The 13,225-nt window shown below is 40.1% G+C and overlaps 33 non-coding genes and 10 pseudogenes across 33 annotated transcripts; all 43 read right to left on the bottom strand.

The window, feature by feature from the left end:
• Positions 1-43: 43 nt before the first annotated feature.
• Positions 44-159, bottom strand: LOC114778145 (uncharacterized; annotated as a pseudogene).
• A 142-nt stretch (positions 160-301) lies between these two features.
• On the bottom strand, positions 302-420 carry LOC114778114 (5S ribosomal RNA). Its single transcript, XR_003746191.1, has one exon. It is a non-coding gene; the product is annotated as a 5S ribosomal RNA (ribosomal RNA).
• Positions 421-564: 144 nt separating this feature from the next.
• On the bottom strand, positions 565-685 carry LOC114778134 (5S ribosomal RNA). The gene has a single exon (XR_003746210.1). It is a non-coding gene; the product is annotated as a 5S ribosomal RNA (ribosomal RNA).
• Positions 686-824: 139 nt separating this feature from the next.
• On the bottom strand, positions 825-943 carry LOC114778113 (5S ribosomal RNA). Its single transcript, XR_003746190.1, has one exon. It is a non-coding gene; the product is annotated as a 5S ribosomal RNA (ribosomal RNA).
• A 141-nt stretch (positions 944-1,084) lies between these two features.
• On the bottom strand, positions 1,085-1,203 carry LOC114778112 (5S ribosomal RNA). Its single transcript, XR_003746189.1, has one exon. It is a non-coding gene; the product is annotated as a 5S ribosomal RNA (ribosomal RNA).
• Positions 1,204-1,347: 144 nt separating this feature from the next.
• LOC114778111 (5S ribosomal RNA) lies at positions 1,348-1,466 on the bottom strand. Its single transcript, XR_003746188.1, has one exon. It is a non-coding gene; the product is annotated as a 5S ribosomal RNA (ribosomal RNA).
• Positions 1,467-1,610: 144 nt separating this feature from the next.
• LOC114778110 (5S ribosomal RNA) lies at positions 1,611-1,729 on the bottom strand. The gene has a single exon (XR_003746187.1). It is a non-coding gene; the product is annotated as a 5S ribosomal RNA (ribosomal RNA).
• A 144-nt stretch (positions 1,730-1,873) lies between these two features.
• Positions 1,874-1,991, bottom strand: LOC114778132 (5S ribosomal RNA). The gene has a single exon (XR_003746208.1). It is a non-coding gene; the product is annotated as a 5S ribosomal RNA (ribosomal RNA).
• Positions 1,992-2,134: 143 nt separating this feature from the next.
• LOC114778142 (uncharacterized) lies at positions 2,135-2,251 on the bottom strand (annotated as a pseudogene).
• Positions 2,252-2,394: 143 nt separating this feature from the next.
• On the bottom strand, positions 2,395-2,513 carry LOC114778109 (5S ribosomal RNA). The gene has a single exon (XR_003746186.1). It is a non-coding gene; the product is annotated as a 5S ribosomal RNA (ribosomal RNA).
• Positions 2,514-2,656: 143 nt separating this feature from the next.
• On the bottom strand, positions 2,657-2,775 carry LOC114778108 (5S ribosomal RNA). The gene has a single exon (XR_003746185.1). It is a non-coding gene; the product is annotated as a 5S ribosomal RNA (ribosomal RNA).
• Positions 2,776-2,919: 144 nt separating this feature from the next.
• Positions 2,920-3,038, bottom strand: LOC114778120 (5S ribosomal RNA). Its single transcript, XR_003746196.1, has one exon. It is a non-coding gene; the product is annotated as a 5S ribosomal RNA (ribosomal RNA).
• Positions 3,039-3,181: 143 nt separating this feature from the next.
• On the bottom strand, positions 3,182-3,300 carry LOC114778107 (5S ribosomal RNA). Its single transcript, XR_003746184.1, has one exon. It is a non-coding gene; the product is annotated as a 5S ribosomal RNA (ribosomal RNA).
• A 145-nt stretch (positions 3,301-3,445) lies between these two features.
• On the bottom strand, positions 3,446-3,564 carry LOC114778126 (5S ribosomal RNA). Its single transcript, XR_003746202.1, has one exon. It is a non-coding gene; the product is annotated as a 5S ribosomal RNA (ribosomal RNA).
• Positions 3,565-3,709: 145 nt separating this feature from the next.
• On the bottom strand, positions 3,710-3,828 carry LOC114778136 (uncharacterized; annotated as a pseudogene).
• Positions 3,829-3,972: 144 nt separating this feature from the next.
• LOC114778135 (5S ribosomal RNA) lies at positions 3,973-4,092 on the bottom strand. The gene has a single exon (XR_003746211.1). It is a non-coding gene; the product is annotated as a 5S ribosomal RNA (ribosomal RNA).
• Positions 4,093-4,235: 143 nt separating this feature from the next.
• On the bottom strand, positions 4,236-4,353 carry LOC114778123 (5S ribosomal RNA). Its single transcript, XR_003746199.1, has one exon. It is a non-coding gene; the product is annotated as a 5S ribosomal RNA (ribosomal RNA).
• Positions 4,354-4,500: 147 nt separating this feature from the next.
• LOC114778139 (uncharacterized) lies at positions 4,501-4,619 on the bottom strand (annotated as a pseudogene).
• A 144-nt stretch (positions 4,620-4,763) lies between these two features.
• LOC114778124 (5S ribosomal RNA) lies at positions 4,764-4,882 on the bottom strand. The gene has a single exon (XR_003746200.1). It is a non-coding gene; the product is annotated as a 5S ribosomal RNA (ribosomal RNA).
• Positions 4,883-5,026: 144 nt separating this feature from the next.
• LOC114778140 (uncharacterized) lies at positions 5,027-5,145 on the bottom strand (annotated as a pseudogene).
• Positions 5,146-5,289: 144 nt separating this feature from the next.
• On the bottom strand, positions 5,290-5,408 carry LOC114778121 (5S ribosomal RNA). Its single transcript, XR_003746197.1, has one exon. It is a non-coding gene; the product is annotated as a 5S ribosomal RNA (ribosomal RNA).
• Positions 5,409-5,553: 145 nt separating this feature from the next.
• Positions 5,554-5,672, bottom strand: LOC114778129 (5S ribosomal RNA). Its single transcript, XR_003746205.1, has one exon. It is a non-coding gene; the product is annotated as a 5S ribosomal RNA (ribosomal RNA).
• A 144-nt stretch (positions 5,673-5,816) lies between these two features.
• LOC114778125 (5S ribosomal RNA) lies at positions 5,817-5,935 on the bottom strand. Its single transcript, XR_003746201.1, has one exon. It is a non-coding gene; the product is annotated as a 5S ribosomal RNA (ribosomal RNA).
• Positions 5,936-6,080: 145 nt separating this feature from the next.
• On the bottom strand, positions 6,081-6,199 carry LOC114778146 (uncharacterized; annotated as a pseudogene).
• A 144-nt stretch (positions 6,200-6,343) lies between these two features.
• LOC114778143 (uncharacterized) lies at positions 6,344-6,462 on the bottom strand (annotated as a pseudogene).
• Positions 6,463-6,605: 143 nt separating this feature from the next.
• LOC114778118 (5S ribosomal RNA) lies at positions 6,606-6,724 on the bottom strand. The gene has a single exon (XR_003746194.1). It is a non-coding gene; the product is annotated as a 5S ribosomal RNA (ribosomal RNA).
• A 144-nt stretch (positions 6,725-6,868) lies between these two features.
• On the bottom strand, positions 6,869-6,987 carry LOC114778131 (5S ribosomal RNA). Its single transcript, XR_003746207.1, has one exon. It is a non-coding gene; the product is annotated as a 5S ribosomal RNA (ribosomal RNA).
• Positions 6,988-7,133: 146 nt separating this feature from the next.
• LOC114778106 (5S ribosomal RNA) lies at positions 7,134-7,252 on the bottom strand. Its single transcript, XR_003746183.1, has one exon. It is a non-coding gene; the product is annotated as a 5S ribosomal RNA (ribosomal RNA).
• Positions 7,253-7,394: 142 nt separating this feature from the next.
• LOC114778133 (5S ribosomal RNA) lies at positions 7,395-7,513 on the bottom strand. The gene has a single exon (XR_003746209.1). It is a non-coding gene; the product is annotated as a 5S ribosomal RNA (ribosomal RNA).
• Positions 7,514-7,657: 144 nt separating this feature from the next.
• On the bottom strand, positions 7,658-7,776 carry LOC114778130 (5S ribosomal RNA). The gene has a single exon (XR_003746206.1). It is a non-coding gene; the product is annotated as a 5S ribosomal RNA (ribosomal RNA).
• A 144-nt stretch (positions 7,777-7,920) lies between these two features.
• Positions 7,921-8,040, bottom strand: LOC114778137 (uncharacterized; annotated as a pseudogene).
• A 145-nt stretch (positions 8,041-8,185) lies between these two features.
• LOC114778105 (5S ribosomal RNA) lies at positions 8,186-8,304 on the bottom strand. The gene has a single exon (XR_003746182.1). It is a non-coding gene; the product is annotated as a 5S ribosomal RNA (ribosomal RNA).
• Positions 8,305-8,448: 144 nt separating this feature from the next.
• LOC114778116 (5S ribosomal RNA) lies at positions 8,449-8,567 on the bottom strand. The gene has a single exon (XR_003746193.1). It is a non-coding gene; the product is annotated as a 5S ribosomal RNA (ribosomal RNA).
• Positions 8,568-8,711: 144 nt separating this feature from the next.
• LOC114778119 (5S ribosomal RNA) lies at positions 8,712-8,830 on the bottom strand. Its single transcript, XR_003746195.1, has one exon. It is a non-coding gene; the product is annotated as a 5S ribosomal RNA (ribosomal RNA).
• A 143-nt stretch (positions 8,831-8,973) lies between these two features.
• On the bottom strand, positions 8,974-9,092 carry LOC114778147 (5S ribosomal RNA). Its single transcript, XR_003746213.1, has one exon. It is a non-coding gene; the product is annotated as a 5S ribosomal RNA (ribosomal RNA).
• A 144-nt stretch (positions 9,093-9,236) lies between these two features.
• On the bottom strand, positions 9,237-9,355 carry LOC114778138 (5S ribosomal RNA). Its single transcript, XR_003746212.1, has one exon. It is a non-coding gene; the product is annotated as a 5S ribosomal RNA (ribosomal RNA).
• A 143-nt stretch (positions 9,356-9,498) lies between these two features.
• On the bottom strand, positions 9,499-9,617 carry LOC114778127 (5S ribosomal RNA). The gene has a single exon (XR_003746203.1). It is a non-coding gene; the product is annotated as a 5S ribosomal RNA (ribosomal RNA).
• A 143-nt stretch (positions 9,618-9,760) lies between these two features.
• On the bottom strand, positions 9,761-9,879 carry LOC114778115 (5S ribosomal RNA). The gene has a single exon (XR_003746192.1). It is a non-coding gene; the product is annotated as a 5S ribosomal RNA (ribosomal RNA).
• A 143-nt stretch (positions 9,880-10,022) lies between these two features.
• Positions 10,023-10,141, bottom strand: LOC114778104 (5S ribosomal RNA). Its single transcript, XR_003746181.1, has one exon. It is a non-coding gene; the product is annotated as a 5S ribosomal RNA (ribosomal RNA).
• A 144-nt stretch (positions 10,142-10,285) lies between these two features.
• On the bottom strand, positions 10,286-10,405 carry LOC114778122 (5S ribosomal RNA). Its single transcript, XR_003746198.1, has one exon. It is a non-coding gene; the product is annotated as a 5S ribosomal RNA (ribosomal RNA).
• Positions 10,406-10,547: 142 nt separating this feature from the next.
• LOC114778128 (5S ribosomal RNA) lies at positions 10,548-10,666 on the bottom strand. Its single transcript, XR_003746204.1, has one exon. It is a non-coding gene; the product is annotated as a 5S ribosomal RNA (ribosomal RNA).
• A 135-nt stretch (positions 10,667-10,801) lies between these two features.
• On the bottom strand, positions 10,802-10,919 carry LOC114778144 (uncharacterized; annotated as a pseudogene).
• Positions 10,920-11,064: 145 nt separating this feature from the next.
• LOC114778141 (uncharacterized) lies at positions 11,065-11,183 on the bottom strand (annotated as a pseudogene).
• Between the last annotated feature and the right edge of the window lie 2,042 nt (positions 11,184-13,225).

Below are 13,225 nucleotides of genomic sequence, written 5' to 3'. Positions count from 1 at the left end.
GATGCAAAAAAAACTTCATTTTAAAAAGTTTTTCAACAGTTAAAGCTTACAGCACCTGGTATTCCAGGAGGTCTCCCATCCAAGTATAACCAGGCCCAAGCCTTCTTAGCTTCGAGATCAGACGAGACCGGGCGTTCTTGGGCTGGTATGGCCGTAAGCAATCTCTGCTTGAAAATCTTGGACTTTAAACAACCTAGGCTGTGAAAACATATCACAGAGTAAAATACCCTTAACTTACTTTAGAAAAAAACTAACAAAGCGATGCAAAAAAACTTCATTTTAAAAGTTTTTCAACAGTTAAAGCTTACAGCACCTGGTATTCCCAGGAGGTCTCCCATCCAAGTACTAACCAGGCCCAAGCCTTCTTAGCTTCCGAGATCAGACGAGACCGGGCGTTCTTGGGCTGGTATGGCCGTAAGCAATCTCTGCTTGAAAATCTTGGACTTTAAACAACCTAGGCTTGAAAACATATCACAGAGTGAAAATACCTCTTAACTTACTTTAGAAAAAAACTAACAAAGCGATGCAAAAAAACTTCATTTTAAAAAGTTTTTCAACAGTTAAAGCTTACAGAACCTGGTATTCCCAGGAGGTCTCCCATCCAAGTACTAACCAGGCCCAAGCCTTCTTAGCTTCCGAGATCAGACGAGAGACCGGGCGTTCTTGGGCTGGTATGGCCGTAAGCAATCTCTGCTTGAAAATCTTGGACTTTAAACAACCTACTTGAAACATATCACAGAGTGAAAATACCTCTTAACTTACTTTAGAAAAAAACTAACAAAGCGATGCAAAAAAATCATTTTAAAAAGTTTTTCAACAGTTAAAGCTTACAGCACCTGGTATTCCCAGGAGGTCTCCCATCCAAGTACTAACCAGGCCCAAGCCTTCTTAGCTTCCGAGATCAGACGAGACCGGGCGTTCTTGGGCTGGTATGGCCGTAAGCAATCTCTGCTTGAAAATCTTGGACTTTAAACAACCTAGGCTTGAAAACATATCACAGAGTGAAAATACCTCTTAACTTACTTTAGAAAAAAAACAAAGCGATGCAAAAAAACTTCATTTTAAAAAGTTTTTCAACAGTTAAAGCTTACAGCACCTGGTATTCCCAGGAGGTCTCCCATCCAAGTACTAACCAGGCCCAAGCCTTCTTAGCTTCCGAGATCAGACGAGACCGGGCGTTCTTGGGCTGGTATGGCCGTAAGCAATCTCTGCTTGAAAATCTTGGACTTTAAACAACCTAGGCTTGAAAACATATCACAGAGTGAAAATACCTCTTAACTTACTTTAGAAAAAAACTAACAAAGCGATGCAAAAAAACTTCATTTTAAAAAGTTTTTCAACAGTTAAAGCTTACAGCACCTGGTATTCCCAGGAGGTCTCCCATCCAAGTACTAACCAGGCCCAAGCCTTCTTAGCTTCCGAGATCAGACGAGACCGGGCGTTCTTGGGCTGGTATGGCCGTAAGCAATCTCTGCTTGAAAATCTTGGACTTTAAACAACCTAGGCTTGAAAACATATCACAGAGTGAAAATACCTCTTAACTTACTTTAGAAAAAAACTAACAAAGCGATGCAAAAAAACTTCATTTTAAAAAGTTTTTCAACAGTTAAAGCTTACAGCACCTGGTATTCCCAGGAGGTCTCCCATCCAAGTACTAACCAGGCCCAAGCCTTCTTAGCTTCCGAGATCAGACGAGACCGGGCGTTCTTGGGCTGGTATGGCCGTAAGCAATCTCTGCTTGAAAATCTTGGACTTTAAACAACCTAGGCTTGAAAACATATCACAGAGTGAAAATACCTCTTAACTTACTTTAGAAAAAAACTAACAAAGCGATGCAAAAAAACTTCATTTTAAAAAGTTTTTCAACAGTTAAAGCTTACAGACCTGGTATTCCCAGGAGGTCTCCCATCCAAGTACTAACCAGGCCCAAGCCTTCTTAGCTTCCGAGATCAGACGAGACCGGGCGTTCTTGGGCTGGTATGGCCGTAAGCAATCTCTGCTTGAAAATCTTGGACTTTAAACAACCTAGGCTTGAAAACATATCACAGAGTGAAAATACCTCTTAACTTACTTTAGAAAAAACTAACAAAGCGATGCAAAAAAACTTCATTTTAAAAAGTTTTTCAACAGTTAAAGCTTAAGCACTGGTATTCCCAGGAGGTCTCCCATCCAAGTACTAACCAGGCCCAAGCCTTCTTAGCTTCCGAGATCAGACGAGACCGGGCGTTCTTGGGCTGGTATGGCCGTAAGCAATCTCTGCTTGAAAATCTTGGACTTTAAAAACCTAGGCTTGAAAACATATCACAGAGTGAAAATACCTCTTAACTTACTTTAGAAAAAAACTAACAAAGCGATGCAAAAAAACTTCATTTTAAAAAGTTTTTCAACAGTTAAAGCTTACAGCACCTGGTATTCCCAGGAGGTCTCCCATCCAAGTACTAACCAGGCCCAAGCCTTCTTAGCTTCCGAGATCAGACGAGACCGGGCGTTCTTGGGCTGGTATGGCCGTAAGCAATCTCTGCTTGAAAATCTTGGACTTTAAACAACCTAGGCTTGAAAACATATCACAGAGTGAAAATACCTCTTAACTTACTTTAGAAAAAAACTAAAAAGCGATGCAAAAAAACTTCATTTTAAAAAGTTTTTCAACAGTTAAAGCTTACAGCACCTGGTATTCCCAGGAGGTCTCCCATCCAAGTACTAACCAGGCCCAAGCCTTCTTAGCTTCCGAGATCAGACGAGACCGGGCGTTCTTGGGCTGGTATGGCCGTAAGCAATCTCTGCTTGAAAATCTTGGACTTTAAACAACCTAGGCTTGAAAACATATCACAGAGTGAAAATACCTCTTAACTTACTTTAGAAAAAAACTAACAAAGCGATGCAAAAAAACTTCATTTTAAAAAGTTTTTCAACAGTTAAAGCTTACAGAACCTGGTATTCCCAGGAGGTCTCCCATCCAAGTACTAACCAGGCCCAAGCCTTCTTAGCTTCCGAGATCAGACGAGACCGGGCGTTCTTGGGCTGGTATGGCCGTAAGCAATCTCTGCTTGAAAATCTTGGACTTTAAACAACCTAGGCTTGAAAACATATCACAGAGTGAAAATACCTCTTAACTTACTTTAAAAAAAACTAACAAAGCGATGCAAAAAAACTTCATTTTAAAAAGTTTTTCAACAGTTAAAGCTTACAGCACCTGGTATTCCCAGGAGGTCTCCCATCCAAGTACTAACCAGGCCCAAGCCTTCTTAGCTTCCGAGATCAGACGAGACCGGGCGTTCTTGGGCTGGTATGGCCGTAAGCAATCTCTGCTTGAAAATCTTGGACTTTAAACAACCTAGGCTTGAAAACATATCACCAGAGTTAAAATACCTCTTAACTTACTTTAGAAAAAAACTAACAAAGCGATGCAAAAAAACTTCATTTTAAAAGTTTTTTCAACAGTTAAAGCTTACAGCACCTGGTATTCCCAGGAGGTCTCCCATCCAAGTACTAACCAGGCCCAAGCCTTCTCAGCTTCCGAGATCAGACGAGACCGGGCATTCTTGGGCTGGTATGGCCGTAAGCAATCTCTGCTTGAAAATCTTGGACTTTAAACAACCTATGCTTGAAAACATATCACAGAGTGAAAATACCTCTTAACTTACTTTAGAAAAAAACTAACAAAGCGATGCAAAAAAAACTTCATTTTAAAAAGTTTTTCAACAGTTAAAGCTTACAGCACCTGGTATACCCAGGAGGTCTCCCATCCAAGTACTAACCAGGCCCAAGCCTTCTTAGCTTCCAAGATCAGACGAGACCGGGCGTTCTTGGGCTGGTATGGCAGTAAGCAATCTCTGCTTGAAAATCTTGGACTTTAAACAACCTATACTTGAAAACATATCACAGAGTGAAAATACCTCTTAACTTACTTTAGAAAAAAACTAACAAAGCGATGCAAAAAAAAATCATTTTAAAAAGTTTTTCAACAGTTAAAGCTTACAGCACCTGGTATTGCCCAGGAGGTCTTCCATCCAAGTACTAACCAGGCCCAAGCCTTCTTAGCTTCCGAGATCAGACGAGACCGGGCGTTCTTGGGCTGGTATGGCTGTAAGCATCTCTGCTTGAAAATCTTGGACTTTAAACAACCTAGGCTTGAAAACATATCACAGAGTGAAAATACCTCTTAACTTACTTTAGAAAAAAACTAACAAAGCGATGCAAAAAAACTTCATTTTAAAAAGTTTTTCAACAGTTAAAGCTTACAGCACCTGGTATTCCCAGGAGGTCTCCCATCAAGTACTAACCAGGCCCAAGCCTTCTTAGCTTCCGAGATCAGACGAGACCGGGCGTTCTTGGGCTGGTATGGCCGTAAGCAATCTCTGCTTGAAAATCTTGGACTTTTAAACGAACCTAGGCTTGAAAACATATCACAGAGTGAAAATACCTCTTAACTTACTTTAGAAAAAAACTAACAAAGCGATGCAAAAAAAACTTCATTTTAAAAAGTTTTTCAACAGTTAAAGCTTACAGCACCTGGTATTCCCAGGAGGTCTCCCATCCAAGTACTAACAGGCCCAAGCCTTCTTAAGCTTCCGAGATCAGACGAGACCGGGCGTTCTTGGGCTGGTATGGCCGTAAGCAATCTCTGCTTGAAAATCTTGGACTTTAAACAACCTAGGCTTGAAAACATATCACAGAGTGAAAATACCTCTTAACTTACTTTAGAAAAAACTAACAAAGCGATGCAAAAAAACTTCATTTTAAAAAGTTTTTCAACAGTTAAAGGCTTACAGCACCTGGCATTCCCAGAAGGTCTCCCATCCATGTACTAACCAGGCCCAAGCCTTCTTAGCTTCCGAGATCAGACGAGACCGGGCGTTCTTGGGCTGGTATGGCCGTAAGCAATCTCTGCTTGAAAATCTTGGACTTTAAACGACCTAGGCTTGAAAACATATCACAGAGTGAAAATACCTCTTAACTTACTTTAGAAAAAAACTAACAAAGCGATGCAAAAAAACTTCATTTTAAAAAGTTTTTCAACAGTTAAAACTTACAGTACCTGGTATTCCCAGCAGGTCTTCCATCCAAGTACTAACCAGGCCCAAGCCTTCTTAGCTTCCAAGATCAGACGAGACCGGGCGTTCTTGGGCTGGTATGGCTGTAAGCAATCTCTGCTTGAAAATCTTGGACTTTAAACAACCTAGGCTTGAAAACATATCACAGAGTGAAAATACCTCTTAACTTACTTTAGAAAAAAACTAACAAAGCGATGCAAAAAAACTTCATTTTAAAAAGTTTTTCAACAGTTAAAGCTTAGAGCACCTGGTATTCCCAGGAGGTCTCCCATCCAAGTACTAACCAGGCCCAAGCCTTCTTAACTTCCGAGATCAGACGAGACCGGGCGTTCTTGGGCTGGTATGGCTGTAAGCAATCTCTGCTTGAAAATCTTGGACTTTAAACAAACCTAGGCTTGAAACATATCACAGAGTGAAAATACCTCTTAACTTACTTTAGAAAAAAAACTAACAAAGCGATGCAAAAAAACTTCATTTTAAAAAGTTTTTCAACAGTTAAAGCTTACAGCACCTGGTATTCCCAGGAGGTCTCCCATCCAAGTACTAACCAGGCCCAAGCCTTCTCAGCTTCCGAGATCAGACGAGACCGGGCTTTCTTGGGCTGGTATGGCCGTAAGCAATCTCTGCTTGAAAATCTTGGACTTTAAACAACCTAGGCTTGAAAACATATCACAGAGTTAAAATACCTCTTAACTTACTTTAGAAAAAAACTAACAAAGCGATGCAAAAAAAATTCATTTTGAAAAGTTTTTCAACAGTTAAAGCTTACAGCACCTGGTATTCCCAGGAGGTCTCCCAGCCAAGTACTAACCAGGCCCAAGCCTTCTTAGCTTCTGAGATCAGACGAGACCGGGCGTTCTTGGGCTGGTATGGCTGTAAGCAATCTCTGCTTGAAAATCTTGGACTTTAAACAACCTATGCTTGAAAACATATCACAGAGTGAAAATACCTCTTAACTTACTTTAGAAAAAAACTAACAAAGCGATGCAAAAAAAAATTCATTTTAAAAAGTTTTTCAACAGTTAAAGCTTACAGCACCTAGTATTCCCAGGAGGTCTTCCATCCAAGCACTAACCAGGCCCAAGCCTTCTTAGCTTCCGAGATAATACGAGACTGGGAATTCTTGGGCTGGTATGGCCGTAATCAATCTCTGCTTGAAAATCTTGGACTTTAAACAACCTAGGCTTGAAAACATATCACAGAGTTAAAATACCTCTTAACTTACTTTAGAAAAAAACTAACAAAGCGATGCAAAAAAAAATCATTTTAAAAAGTTTTTCAACAGTTAAAGCTTACAGCACCTGGTATTGCCAGGAGGTCTTCAATCCAAGTACTAACCAGGCCCAAGCCTTCTTAGCTTCCGAGATAAGACGAGACCGGGCGTTCTTGGGCTGGTATGGCTGTAAGCAATCTCTGCTTGAAAATCTGGACTTTAAACAACCTAGGCTTGAAAACATATCACAGAGTGAAAATACCTCTTAACTTACTTTAGAAAAAAACTAACAAAGCGATGCAAAAAAACTTCATTTTAAAAGTTTTTCAAACAGTTAAAGCTTATAGCACCTGGTATTCCCAGGAGGTCTCCCATTCAAGTACTAACCAGGCCCAAGCCTTCTTAACTTCCGAGATCAGACGAGACCGGGCGTTCTTGGGCTGGTATGGCCGTAAGCAATCTCTGCTTGAAAATCTTGGACTTTAAACAACCTATGCTTGAAAACATATCACAGAGTGAAAATACCTCTTAACTTACTTTAGAAAAAAACTAACAAAGCAATGCAAAAAAAATTCATTTTAAAAAGTTTTTCAACAGTTAAAGCTTACAGCACCTGGTATTCCCAGGAGGTCTCCCATCCAAGTACTAACCAGGGCCAAGCCTTCTCAGCTTCCGAGATCAGACGAGACCGGGCGTTCTTGGGCTGGTATGGCCGTAAGCAATCTCTGCTTGAAAATCTTGGACTTTTAAACAACCTAGGCTTGAAAACATATCACAGAGTTAAAATACCTCTTAACTTACTTTAGAAAAAAACTAACAAAGCGATGCAAAAAAAAATCATTTTGAAAAAGTTTCTCAACAGTTAAAGCTTACAGCACCTGGTATTCCCAGGAGGTCTCCCATCCAAGTACTAACCAGGCCCAAGCCTTCTTAGCTTCCGAGATCAGACGAGACCGGGCGTTCTTGGGCTGGTATGGCCGTAAGCAATCTCTTTTTGAAAATCTTGGACTTTAAACAACCTATGCTTGAAAACATATCAAAGAGTGAAAATACCTCTTAACTTACTTTAGAAAAAAACTAACAAAGCGATGCAAAAAACTCATTTTAAAAAGTTTTTCAACAGTTAAGGCTTACAGAACCTGGTATTCCCAGGAGGTCTCCCATCCAAGTACTAATCAGGCCCAAGCCTTCTCAGCTTCCGAGATCAGACGAGACCGGGCGTTCTTGGGCTGGTATGGCTGTAAGCAATCTCTGCTTGAAAATCTTGGACTTAAACAACCTAGGCTTGAAAACATATCACAGAGTGAAAATACCTCTTAACTTACTTTAGAAAAAAACTAACAAAGCGATGCAAAAAAACTTCATTTTTAAAAAGTTTTTCAACAGTTAAAGCTTACAGCACCTGGTATTCCCAGGAGGTCACCCATCCAAGTACTAAGCAGGCCCAAGCCTTCTCAGCTTCCGAGATCAGACGAGACCGGGCGTTCTTGGGCTGGTATGGCCATAAGCAATCTCTGCTTGAAAATCTTGGACTTTAAACAACCTAGGCTTGAAAACATATCACAGAGTGAAAATACCTCTTAACTTACTTTAGAAAAAAACTAACAAAGCGATGCAAAAAAACTTCATTTTAAAAAGTTTTTCAACAGTTAAACCTTACAGCACCTGGTATTCCCAGGAGGTCTCCCATCCAAGTACTAACCAGGCCCAAGCCTTCTCAGCTTCCGAGATCAGACGAGACCGGGGCGTTCTTGGGCTGGTATGGCCGTAAGCAATCTCTGCTTGAAAATCTTGGACTTTAAACAACCTAGGCTTGAAAACATATCACAGAGTGAAAATACCTCTTAACTTACTTTAGAAAAAAACTAACAAAGCGATGCAAAAAAACTTCATTTTAAAAAGTTTTTTCAACAGTTAAAGCTTACAGCACCTGGTATTCCCAGGAGGTCTCCCATCCAAGTACTAACCAGGCCCAAGCCTTCTTAGCTTCCGAGATCAGACGAGACCGGGCGTTCTTGGGCTGGTATGGCCGTAAGCAATCTCTGCTTGAAAATCTTGGACTTTAAAACAACCTAGGCTTGAAAACATATCACAGAGTGAAAATACCTCTTAACTTACTTAGAAAAAAACTAACAAAGCGATGCAAAAAAACTTCATTTTAAAAAGTTTTTCAACAGTTAAAGCTTATAGCACCTGGTATTCCCAGGAGGTCTCCCATCCAAGTACTAACCAGGCCCAAGCCTTCTTAGCTTCCGAGATCAGACGAGACCGGGCGTTCTTGGGCTGGTATGGCCGTAAGCAATCTCTGCTTGAAAATCTTGGACTTTAAACAACCTATGCTTGAAAACATATCACAGAGTGAAAATACCTCTTAACTTACTTTAGAAAAAAACTAACAAAGCGATGCAAAAAAACTTCATTTTAAAAAGTTTTTCAACAGTTAAAGCTTACAGAACCTGGTATTCCCAGGAGGTCTCCCATCCAAGTACTAACCAGGCCCAAGCCTTCTTAGCTTCCGAGATCAGACGAGACCGGGCGTTCTTGGGCTGGTATGGCCGTAAGCAATCTCTGCTTGAAATCTTGGACTTTAAACAACCTAGGCTTGAAAACATATCACAGAGTGAAAATACCTCTTAACTTACTTTAGAAAAAAACTAACAAAGCGATGCAAAAAAACTTCATTTTAAAAAGTTTTTCAACAGTTAAAGCTTACAGCACCTGGTATTCCCAGGAGGTCTCCCATCCAAGTACTAACCAGGCCCAAGCCTTCTTAGCTTCCGAGATCAGACGAGACCGGGCGTTCTTGGGCTGGTATGGCCGTAAGCAATCTCTGCTTGAAAATCTTGGACTTTAAACAACCTAGGCTTGAAAACATATCACAGAGTGAAAATACCTCTTAACTTACTTTAGAAAAAAACTAACAAAGCGATGCAAAAAAACTTCATTTTAAAAAGTTTTTCAACAGTTAAAGCTTACAGCACCTGGTATTCCCAGGAGGTCTCCCATCCAAGTACTAACCAGGCCCAAGCCTTCTTAGCTTCCGAGATCAGACGAGACCGGGCGTTCTTGGGCTGGTATGGCCGTAAGCAATCTCTGCTTGAAAATCTTGGACTTTAAACAACCTAGGCTTGAAAACATATCACAGAGTGAAAATACCTCTTAACTTACTTTAGAAAAAAACTAACAAAGCGATGCAAAAAAACTTCATTTTAAAAGTTTTTCAACAGTTAAAGCTTACAGCACCTGGTATTCCCAGGAGGTCTCCCATCCAAGTACTAACCAGGCCCAAGCCTTCTTAGCTTCCGAGATCAGACGAGACCGGGCGTTCTTGGGCTGGTATGGCCGTAAGCAATCTCTGCTTGAAAATCTTGGACTTTAAACAACCTAGGCTTGAAAACATATCACAGAGTGAAAATACCTCTTAACTTACTTTAGAAAAAACTAACAAAGCGATGCAAAAAAACTTCATTTTAAAAAGTTTTTCAACAGTTAAAGCTTACAGCACCTGGTATTCCCAGGAGGTCTCCCATCCAAGTACTAACCAGGCCCAAGCCTTCTTAGCTTCCGAGATCAGACGAGACCGGGCGTTCTTGGGCTGGTATGGCCGTAAGCAATCTCTGCTTGAAAATCTTGGACTTTAAACAACCTAGGCTTGAAAACATATCACAGAGTGAAAATACCTCTTAACTTACTTTAGAAAAAACTAACAAAGCGATGCAAAAAAACTTCATTTTAAAAAGTTTTTCAACAGTTAAAGCTTACAGCACCTGGTATTCCCAGGAGGTCTCCCATCCAAGTACTAACCAGGCCCAAGCCTTCTTAGCTTCCGAGATCAGACGAGACCGGGCGTTCTTGGGCTGGTATGGCCGTAAGCAATCTCTGCTTGAAAATCTTGGACTTTAAACAACCTAGGCTTGAAAACATATCACAGAGTGAAAATACCTCTTAACTTACTTTAGAAAAAAACTAACAAAGCGATGCAAAAAAACTTCATTTTAAAAAGTTTTTCAACAGTTAAAGCTTACAGCATCCTGGTATTCCCAGGAGGTCTCCCATCCAAGTACTAACCAGGCCCAAGCCTTCTTAGCTTCCGAGATCAGACGAGACCGGGCGTTCTTGAGCTGGTATGGCCGTAAGCAATCTCTGCTTGAAAATCTTGGACTTTAAACAACCTAGGCTTGAAAACATATCACAGAGTGAAAATACCTCTTAACTTACTTAGAAAAAACTAACAAAGCGATGCAAAAAAACTTCATTTTAAAAAGTTTTTCAACAGCTAAGGCTTATAGCACCTGGTATTCCCAGGAGGTCTCCCATCCAAGTAGTAACCAGGCCCAAGCCTTCTTAGCTTCCGAGATCAGACGAGACCGGGCGTTCTTGGGCTGGTATGGCCGTAAGCAATCTCTGCTTGAAAATCTTGGACTTTAAACGACCTAGGCTTGAAAACATATCACAGAGTGAAAATACCTCTTAACTTACTTAAAAAAAACTAACAAAGTGATGCAAAACAATTTCATTTTAAAACGTTTTTCAACAGTTAAAGCACCTGGTATTCCCAGGAGGTCTACCATCCAAGTACTAACCAGGCCCAAGCCTTCTTAGCTTCCGAGATCAGACGAGACGGGCGTTCTTGGGCTGGTATGGCCGTAAGCAATCCCTGCTTGAAAATCTTGGACTTTAAACAACCTAGGCTTGAAAACATATCACAGAGTGGAAAATACCTCTTAACTTACTTTAGAAAAAAACTAACAAAGCGATGCAAAAAACTTCATTTTAAAAAGTTTTTTCAACAGTTAAAGCTTACAGAACCTGGTATTCCCAGGAGGTCTCCCATCCAAGTACTAACCAGGCCAAAGCCTTCTTAGCTTCCAAGATCAGACGAGACCGGGCGTTCTTGGGCTGGTATGGCCGTAGGCAATCTCTGCTTGAAAATCTTGGACTTTAAACAACCTAGGCTTGAAAACATATCACAGAGTGAAAATACCTCCTAACTTACTTTAGAAAAAAACTAACAAAGCGATGCAAAAAAACTTCATTTTAAAAAAATTTTCAACAGTTAATGCTTACAGAACCTGGTATTCCCAGGAGGTCTCCCATCCAAGTACTAACCAGGCCCAAGCCTTCTTAGCTTCCGAGATCCAGATTATATCAGATTTGCATTTAGGCATCTAGACGTGGTGTGAAAACAATTTTCTGAAGTCCAAACCTGTCATTAGAATGGGGTAAAAGAATATTTAAGTGGTTTTGGACGAGACACAGTTGGAGTTTTTAGAAACTGGTGATCTACTGTCATGCACAACCATATGTAGGGTTTACCAGGTCTGAAAAAGAGAAAAGATCCGGTTAGCAACAGTTGTGTAGACAAAAAGCCTTGTTGATGTCACAGGATAAAAGGGCAGACTCAAAATGTCAGAACAACCAATGTATGTGGAAAGTGTTGGGGAGTGACGGAATGCATGTACCGTTTAAATGAGTGATAATCAGAATACAGTTACTTTGCTAAAATAAATGTATACACGGCTGTCTGATCAGCGCTGCCACCAGGACGACCATCTGCCCGTTCCAGAGCAAGCACAAGTGTGCGTAATATAGCGCGTAACAGTGCCAAACGTTACCACAAAACATTCCATTTTCTCCAAGTACAGTATGAGTGCGAGGAATAATTAATTCATGCATTTTTATAATAATTTTTATAATAATTATCTCGGTATTGTTCACTGATAAGACCTGATAAGACCTCATTATTTAGTAAACTTAGTGTTTGTTTTTTTGCAAGCATTAGAAAAGCAGCACCTCATATGTTTATGCCAATTGTTAGCCAATTATTGGATTTTTTGGGGGGATTTAAGTTTTTCAACCAAACAGTTCAGCACTGACACCTTAGAGGGTTCTTGTGAATGGCCATGAAGTAATGTTGCTGGGTTGCATTAAAACATATATTGTCTTGTGTTTAAAAAGATATGTGGTGGTTGTCATATGTTGTCATTGTCACATCAAGTTTAAAATATCTGATTTGTATTGAAGGATCTTTAGTATTTTCAAGTTATTTGTGGAAGAGTAATATTGACAGTAAATGCCAAAAAGTATATTTAATATTTTTTTTTATTCTACTTTATTAACTAGAAAACTGAAGACTGGAGAATTATCAAAACAATTTAACATTCTGTTGGTAGGGTCAAAATGTGGTGTAATCAACATGTAAGCATGGATGCATCCAACCCTGGATCTAGTGGTTCAAGCTGGTGTTGGTCTCTCGGGGGGGGGGCTGTCCATGTAAATACCGATTGTAAGTCACTCTGGATAAGGCTGTCTGATAAATACCATAGATGTACACATAAATTAGTATTGCTGCTGACATGTCCATTCCCTTATTACCACAGTGTACCCCCCCCCCCTTTTTTTTTTTTGATGGCTACTTAAATACAGCATAATACACCAAGTCACAAAGCTCAAACTATCTCAGACTAGTTACTTGAACATGACATTGAGTTCGCTGTACTCTACATTCACCAGGTCTCAATCCAAACAGAACACCTTCGGATATTGGCTTTGGATATCATAGACAACCAGCAGACAAATCTGCCGCAGCTACATGATGCTATCATGTCTGTATGGACCAATATATCTGAGGAATATTTCCACACCTTTTTGAGGCTATGCCATGAAGAATAATGTGGTTCTAAAGGCATAAGGTGGTCCACCCGAGTACTAACGAGGTCTACCTAATAATATGACCAGCGAGAATCAATCATACAGATAGAAAATCTGCGAACAATGAAGCACTTCAGCATCAGAAGGATAAAAAAATACAAATATACTGTAGAAAAAATATACAAATAAATGAAACTTTAAATTCTTTGATATTATAGCCCATAAGTTGCATGCCCCCTCCCTAAAAATCGCACCCCTTGATACGATTTCAGAAAATATGAAAATGTTAAAATGAGAAATTTATTTG

The sequence above is a fragment of the Denticeps clupeoides genome, unplaced genomic scaffold (assembly GCF_900700375.1).
Source record: "Denticeps clupeoides unplaced genomic scaffold, fDenClu1.1, whole genome shotgun sequence".
In the NCBI taxonomy this organism is placed as follows: domain Eukaryota; kingdom Metazoa; phylum Chordata; class Actinopteri; order Clupeiformes; family Denticipitidae; genus Denticeps; species Denticeps clupeoides.
Note: the sequence above shows the minus strand (reverse complement) of the source record. Positions and strands in the feature narration are given on the sequence as shown.